Below are 6,000 nucleotides of genomic sequence, written 5' to 3' on the forward strand. Positions count from 1 at the left end.
CCTGCTGTCCCCTAACTGCTAAAGCAAGGAAGGGAATCACTAGTGGTTTGCAGAGGGAGTGCTCCGTGTTCCCAGAGACTGCCTAAGTGCCTCTCCTTGCACCTCTGGCTGTGCCCAGAGGTGCCAGAGGCAGCCAAGGCCCTTTTCTAGGAGAGGGTTTCAGGACTCGGAGTCACTGTGGACCCATGCCAGAAATGCAGGTTGCTCAAAGTGGTCTCATGCTAGGCTCCCCTTCATATGTGACCTCCACACTCCAGCCTCACCTGACCAGGCTCTTGGGGGCATCCATAAGGGCCAACTCCTCCACACTCTGAGCTGCAGCTGTCCCTGTTAGTGTCTGCCTCAGCCACCCACTCTTCATTACCCTGAGGAGAAGCACAAGCAGGACACAAGGCATAGTGATCACTATTTGGGGGTTGCTGATAAAAGAGGAGATCATGAAATAGGGATTTTAGGGCAGCCTTCTGGGGTTCAGGCAGACTTACTGCCAAGAGTCAAAAAGGGAGAAAAGGTGGGCTCAGTCAAGCAGGCAACTTGGGCCAAGCTGAGTGTATCGGGGTGGGGCTCAACACCCAGTGCTCCAAGCCAGGTCTGGATTTCAGAAGCATCCCTGCCATCCATTCTAAAGGCAAATGGGTTGGGATGCTAAAGCCCTGGTCCCGGTTTGTGAGGGAGACCTTCAGTGGGTTAGAATGTAGAGTTGCCAGATTTAACAAATAACAGTTTTGGACACACAGTGAATTAGAATTTCAGACAAATACTGAATAATTCTTTAGTACAAATATGTTCTTTATAAAAAAAATGTTTAATGTTTATTTATTTTTGAGAGAGAGAGAGAGAGAGAGAGAGAACATGAGCATGGGAGGGGCAGAGAGAGAGGGAAATACAGAATCTGAAGCAGGCTCCAGGCTCTGAGCTGTCAGTGCAGAGCCTGACGCGGGGCTCGAACTCATGAGCTGTGAGATCATGACCTGAGTCGAAGTCGGATGCTTAACCACATGAGCCACTCAGGCACCCCAAGTACAAGTATGTTCTAAATATTGCATCCTGTATTTTACCTGGCAATCCTAGTGTGAGCCTCTTGTCCTCCAATTATACTGGGTCCCAGGTAGAGGAGCAGTGTGGTGAGTGATTTGCCGTTGTGTATATACACTGAAGCAGATCCAAGACTGTCCCCACAGCCCTGAAATTCTCACCCTTGAAGTTCGAAAGCAATGGAAAGGGGGATGCAGCCACGGGCAAGGACATCCAGAACCCATGCTGCACCTGTCTAACTGTGCTACAGCCCCCTTTACATCTCACATGCCAACCCAAGGCTGAACAGAACCTCAAGGTGTCCTGGAAAGGATCCTGCTTGCTAGGATTTGAGGCCCACAGACCATTTATTTGCTGACTCAGGTCAGCATCTAAAACGTTTATATTGTTTGCTATACTATTTGCTATAGCCAAGAGCTACAGCATGCCTGTCAAAAGATAATGGATAAAGAAACTGTGTTAGATTCATGCACTGAAACATACCTGGTCTTGAAAAGGAAGCAAATTCTGACATACGAACTTTAAACACATTTTGCCAAGTGAAATAAGTGATTGCAAAAAGACACATACTACATGATAGAACTTCTGTGAGGTAATTAAAGAAGCCGAGGGGTGGGCGCCAGGGCTGGGGGCAGAAGAAGTGGGGGTTGTTCAGTGGGTATGTTAGCTAGGACCCAAAGGGGAGTTACTTGGATCAAAGGGCTGCAAGCTGTCAGTAGGAAGGAAGAGGGGGGAGGAACAAAAGCAGGGAAAGATTGTGTCTGTTTTAGAGAACAAGCAGTTCCCACCAAGGAGATGGAGGACCAGGTGTTCCACAGGATACTCCATTGTAGGAGCAAGTTTGAGCTGAACTGGAGCTGAGGGCTTGCAGAGAAGCCCAGTAAGTTGCCCTAAAGTTACCGTTTACTCATTCTAATATGAAGATTTCCTATGGGTGGAGGGCTTTTCAGCCAGTTTTGAACATACTGTGTCTGCACTAATGTTGGGAAATACTAAGCATGTGCAGTTGAACCCAAGTGTCTAAGTCACAAAATATGCGTAAGTTCCTTAATGTATCAAGCTCCCTGCCCTCGTTCTGCAGCATACTGAATAAAAGTCTCCTGTACTAACCCTAAGAGGAGACAGTGCTTTGACAGCTATCTCCCTGTCTCCTTACTTGTGACAAGTTATAAAAATTCTTTGACATTTCCTTGGGTTGTGTTCAAATTAATGCTCCCCCAGCAGCAAACCCCGAGTTGAGTTACATGTGTGGAGGCAGGATAGGGGGTTCTGGGGGTCTGGTGCATGGCAGTGTGCATATGGTTGACAGTAGTGTACTTTACACTTAGAAATTGCTAAAAGAGCAAATTTTATGCTATGTATTTTTTTGCCCCAGTTAAAAAAAAATAGAGAATACTATGGGGGGGGGGTGGGAATCCCAGCTGCATTCAAATGAAGAAATGGAATCTGGGGGGTTGGCATAGTGGAGAATTAAGAACCTGTATTTTGGTCCTTTCTGGGCCTCAATTTCTTTTTTTTTTTTTTTTTTTTTTTTTAAATATGGAACGCTTCACGAATTTGCGTGTCATCCTTGCGCAGGGGCCATGCTAATCTTCTCTGTATCGTTCCAATTTTAGTATATGTGCTGCCGAAGCGAGCACAATTTCTTCATTTTTTTAATGAGGATGAGAGTTCCGGCTGGGCCCTCCATGCAAGGTGTCTAAAAAGTGAAAGTGGGCATAGGCATCAGGTGGACAAAATGAGAAGTCACTGAAGGTGTAAGGAGAAGAGAAGAGGAGGTCTGACCGATGTAGCGTTGGCAGACTGACCAGAAGTGAGGATGCCAGAGGGATCTGTTTACTAACTCTCACTTCCGGGAATCTGAGCCGGCAAAGCCTGGTTGTTTACAAGTTCTCCTGGGCCTCCCTACCCCCAGCCAGGACAACTGTGGTCTGGGGTCAGGGAAGGGACTGACCAAGTGCCACTCTTTGGGTGGGGGCTGAAATAGGGGGTGGTTATAAAACATCTGGTGGTCATCAGAAAAGCAGCTCATGTGACACCTGTGACAGTCAGCTGCCTGGGCCTGAGTTCTTTGGCAGCCATCCTGTACACCTGAAACCTTGTAACCCAATAACTAGTGAATAGGACATCCCTCCTGTCCCCCACCTCCACCCCTTTGTGCAAATAAGGAATGTTCTATTGCTAGGGACTGAATGTTGTGAGCAACTTATTAAACTTGTAAGAGCAGCTGGGGTTTACAGGAGAAGCCAAGGGAGAAAAGTGACTCAGCAAAATAAACCTTTACCCGTGGGTGTTCCAAACTCCCATTTTGGGGATATGGGTGGTGACTGCCTGGTTCCAGTGGCAGGTGCTTCATTCCATAGCCTTGCTTCCCATGCCAGCCATAACATTCATGCCCTTAGCATACAGAAGGAAGCCTAGGAGGCTTGGGAAAGAGCTCAGGCAGACCTAATCGCTGTCTCATCCAATGTTAAGTCTCAGAAGAGCTATGTGTCCTGTAGAAGCATCAGGAATCAGAAGGATGTTCAAATCTCAGGGACTGCCCCCACCCCCATAGGAGCACTTTCTTCTAGTCAAGAAAGGGTGTGGGACTGGCACCAACTTGCATCATTAATCCTGGCTCCTGCTTGGCCCTCTTCTGAAGGTCTGCATCTGGGTGACAGGACCTCAGAGTTTGGGAGTGGTGCGATGTGAAACCTCATGTTACAAACCACTTCTGTAGAAAACCTCTGAATTTTAATGACAGAGAGACTGTCATTTTAAAAAGCAACCCAGTGCTGGGGTACCTGGGTGGCTCACTTAGTTAAACATCTGACTTCGGGTCAGGTCATGATCTTACTGTTTGTGAGTTTGAGCCCCATATTGGGCGAGATCGAGCCCCATTCTGGGATTCTCCCTCACTCTGCCCCTCCCTCACTCACACTCTCTCATAAATAAAATGAAATGAAATGAAATGAAATGAAATGAAATAATAAAATAAAAGCAACCATGTGCTAAATCATCAGTGCTAAGAAAGTCTTCCTTAAATTCAACTATAATTCTCTCCTTGAAACTTGATGTTCCTATTCACGGGTCCCCCTGAGCACTGGAGCCACAGAGATCAGGTATAGTCCAGTGTTCACTGGACAGCCCTTTGGGCTATTTGATTAAGTTATCATGCCCATCTGACACTTCTTTGAGTTCAGTACTTTCCCAGGGGATTAGAATGGGGGGTATGCTCCTCCTTACCCCTACAATGACAGTTGTATTGCTTGATAGATGGAGCCACCAGACCCCCACACTTTTCAAGCAAAACCAGTCCCGGGTCAGAGGTTTGCAGAGAGAAGGGTCAGATGGGACAAATCCTGTCTCAGCTCCACCTGCCCCCCCGCCTCCCCCCCCCCCCCCCCCCCCACTGCCAGCAGTATCCTCAGCAATTGATACCAGGGCTCAGTCAGGTGTTTCATAGGCTGGCAATCTCTGCTGTCTTAACAGCTTCAAGCTTGTTTTTCAGTTTTACCTCAAATCAGCATCTTCCCTCTTGTCAGTGCCACACACTCCTGTACACGTGTTCAACAATCAGTGTGGCATTTGAAGAAGGACACATCTATCCAGCTGGTCCCAACTTCAAATAGCATGTCCTGATCCTGATTTGATGGCCCCAAGAGCAGGCTATCCTGGTGGATCACTAGCTCCTACTGTGGGTTAGAAAACATGGTCATACATCATACAATATTGGGTTTTGGAACTGGTGTTAGAAATAACATGCTTAGGGGCGCCTGGGTGGCGCAGTCGGTTAAGCGTCCAACTTCAGCCAGGTCACGATCTCGCGGCCCGTGAGTTCCAGCCCCGCGTCAGGCTCTGGGCTGAAGGCTCAGAGCCTGGAGCCTGTTTCCGATTCTGTGTCTCCCTCTCTCTCTGCCCCTCTCCCGTTCATGCTCTGTCTCTCTCTGTCCCAAAAATAAATAAATGTTGAAAAAAAAATTTTTTTTAAAGAAATAACATGCTTATCATTACAGGTGAGAAACAGGTCGGAAGATGGGAAACAGGCAGCCCTATTTTCCTGCTTCCTCCTCAGGTCAGGCTTCATGTTCTCCAGTCTTTCCCTCCACTCTTGCCTTCTCCTAATACATTCTACACACAGTCCCCTTCAGGGGTCACCAGTCCCCAAAATTACAATGTGGCCTTTACTGCCATGCCCTTGTATTTGTTGGGTACCTACTTGGCACATCCTCTCTCACTCCTCCGGCTAACCAGTTTGTACTCCTTCTGGTGGTGCCTGCTTTCTAGAAACCTTCTTCGTAATGTTTGAGGGCCTTTTCCTTTGGCCTCCCACCATGTCTTGGGTATGTATGTGAAGCCAGGTGCCAGCAGGCAGGTGTTCAGGAAATGCCTGCTGACTAAAGGAAAGGCAGACAGGAAGTGGGGTTAAGCACCCAATCTAACACCAGCACAATACTTGGCAAGTGCCTGGTGATAAGTAATGGTTTCCCATATGCAAAGCTTTGTGTGTGAGAGGGGAAAAAAAAAAAAAAAAGAGAGTGAGAGAACCCTAGTAGGGACCCTCCCTATTTTGCCCAGCCCAGCACTGGCACATGGAATGGTAGGCAAAGGCTGTCCAATCATCAGGTAATCGGAAGGGTCAGAGCATTGCCTCTCCAAGGAGGGTGGCAAAATGAGGCCCTAGAGAATCCAAGAGGGGCCCCACTGCCACCCAACTTCCAGAGGACTGATGATACTTTTTTTCTTTTTTAGTTAGTTAGTGTATGTATGTATGTATGTATGTATTGATCGAGTGACAGAGCACAGGTGGGATAGGGACACAGAGAAGGGGGAGAAAGAATCCCAAGTAGGCTCTGCACCGTCAGCGCAGAGCCAGACACAGGGACACGAACTCACGAACCCTGAGATCAGGCCCTAGGCTGAGATCAAGAGTCCGATGCTTTACAGACTGAGTCATCAAGGTGCCCCAAGACTGATGATTCT

At 47.8% G+C, this 6,000-nt stretch overlaps 1 non-coding gene across 1 annotated transcript; it reads right to left on the reverse strand.

Annotated features, from left to right (window-relative positions):
* Window positions 1-2,568: 2,568 nt before the first annotated feature.
* LOC111556716 lies at window positions 2,569-2,675 on the reverse strand. Its single transcript, XR_002736426.2, has one exon. It is a non-coding gene; the product is annotated as a U6 spliceosomal RNA (small nuclear RNA).
* Between the last annotated feature and the right edge of the window lie 3,325 nt (window positions 2,676-6,000).

The sequence above is a fragment of the Felis catus genome, chromosome A1, assembly GCF_018350175.1.
Source record: "Felis catus isolate Fca126 chromosome A1, F.catus_Fca126_mat1.0, whole genome shotgun sequence".
NCBI lineage: Eukaryota > Metazoa > Chordata > Mammalia > Carnivora > Felidae > Felis > Felis catus.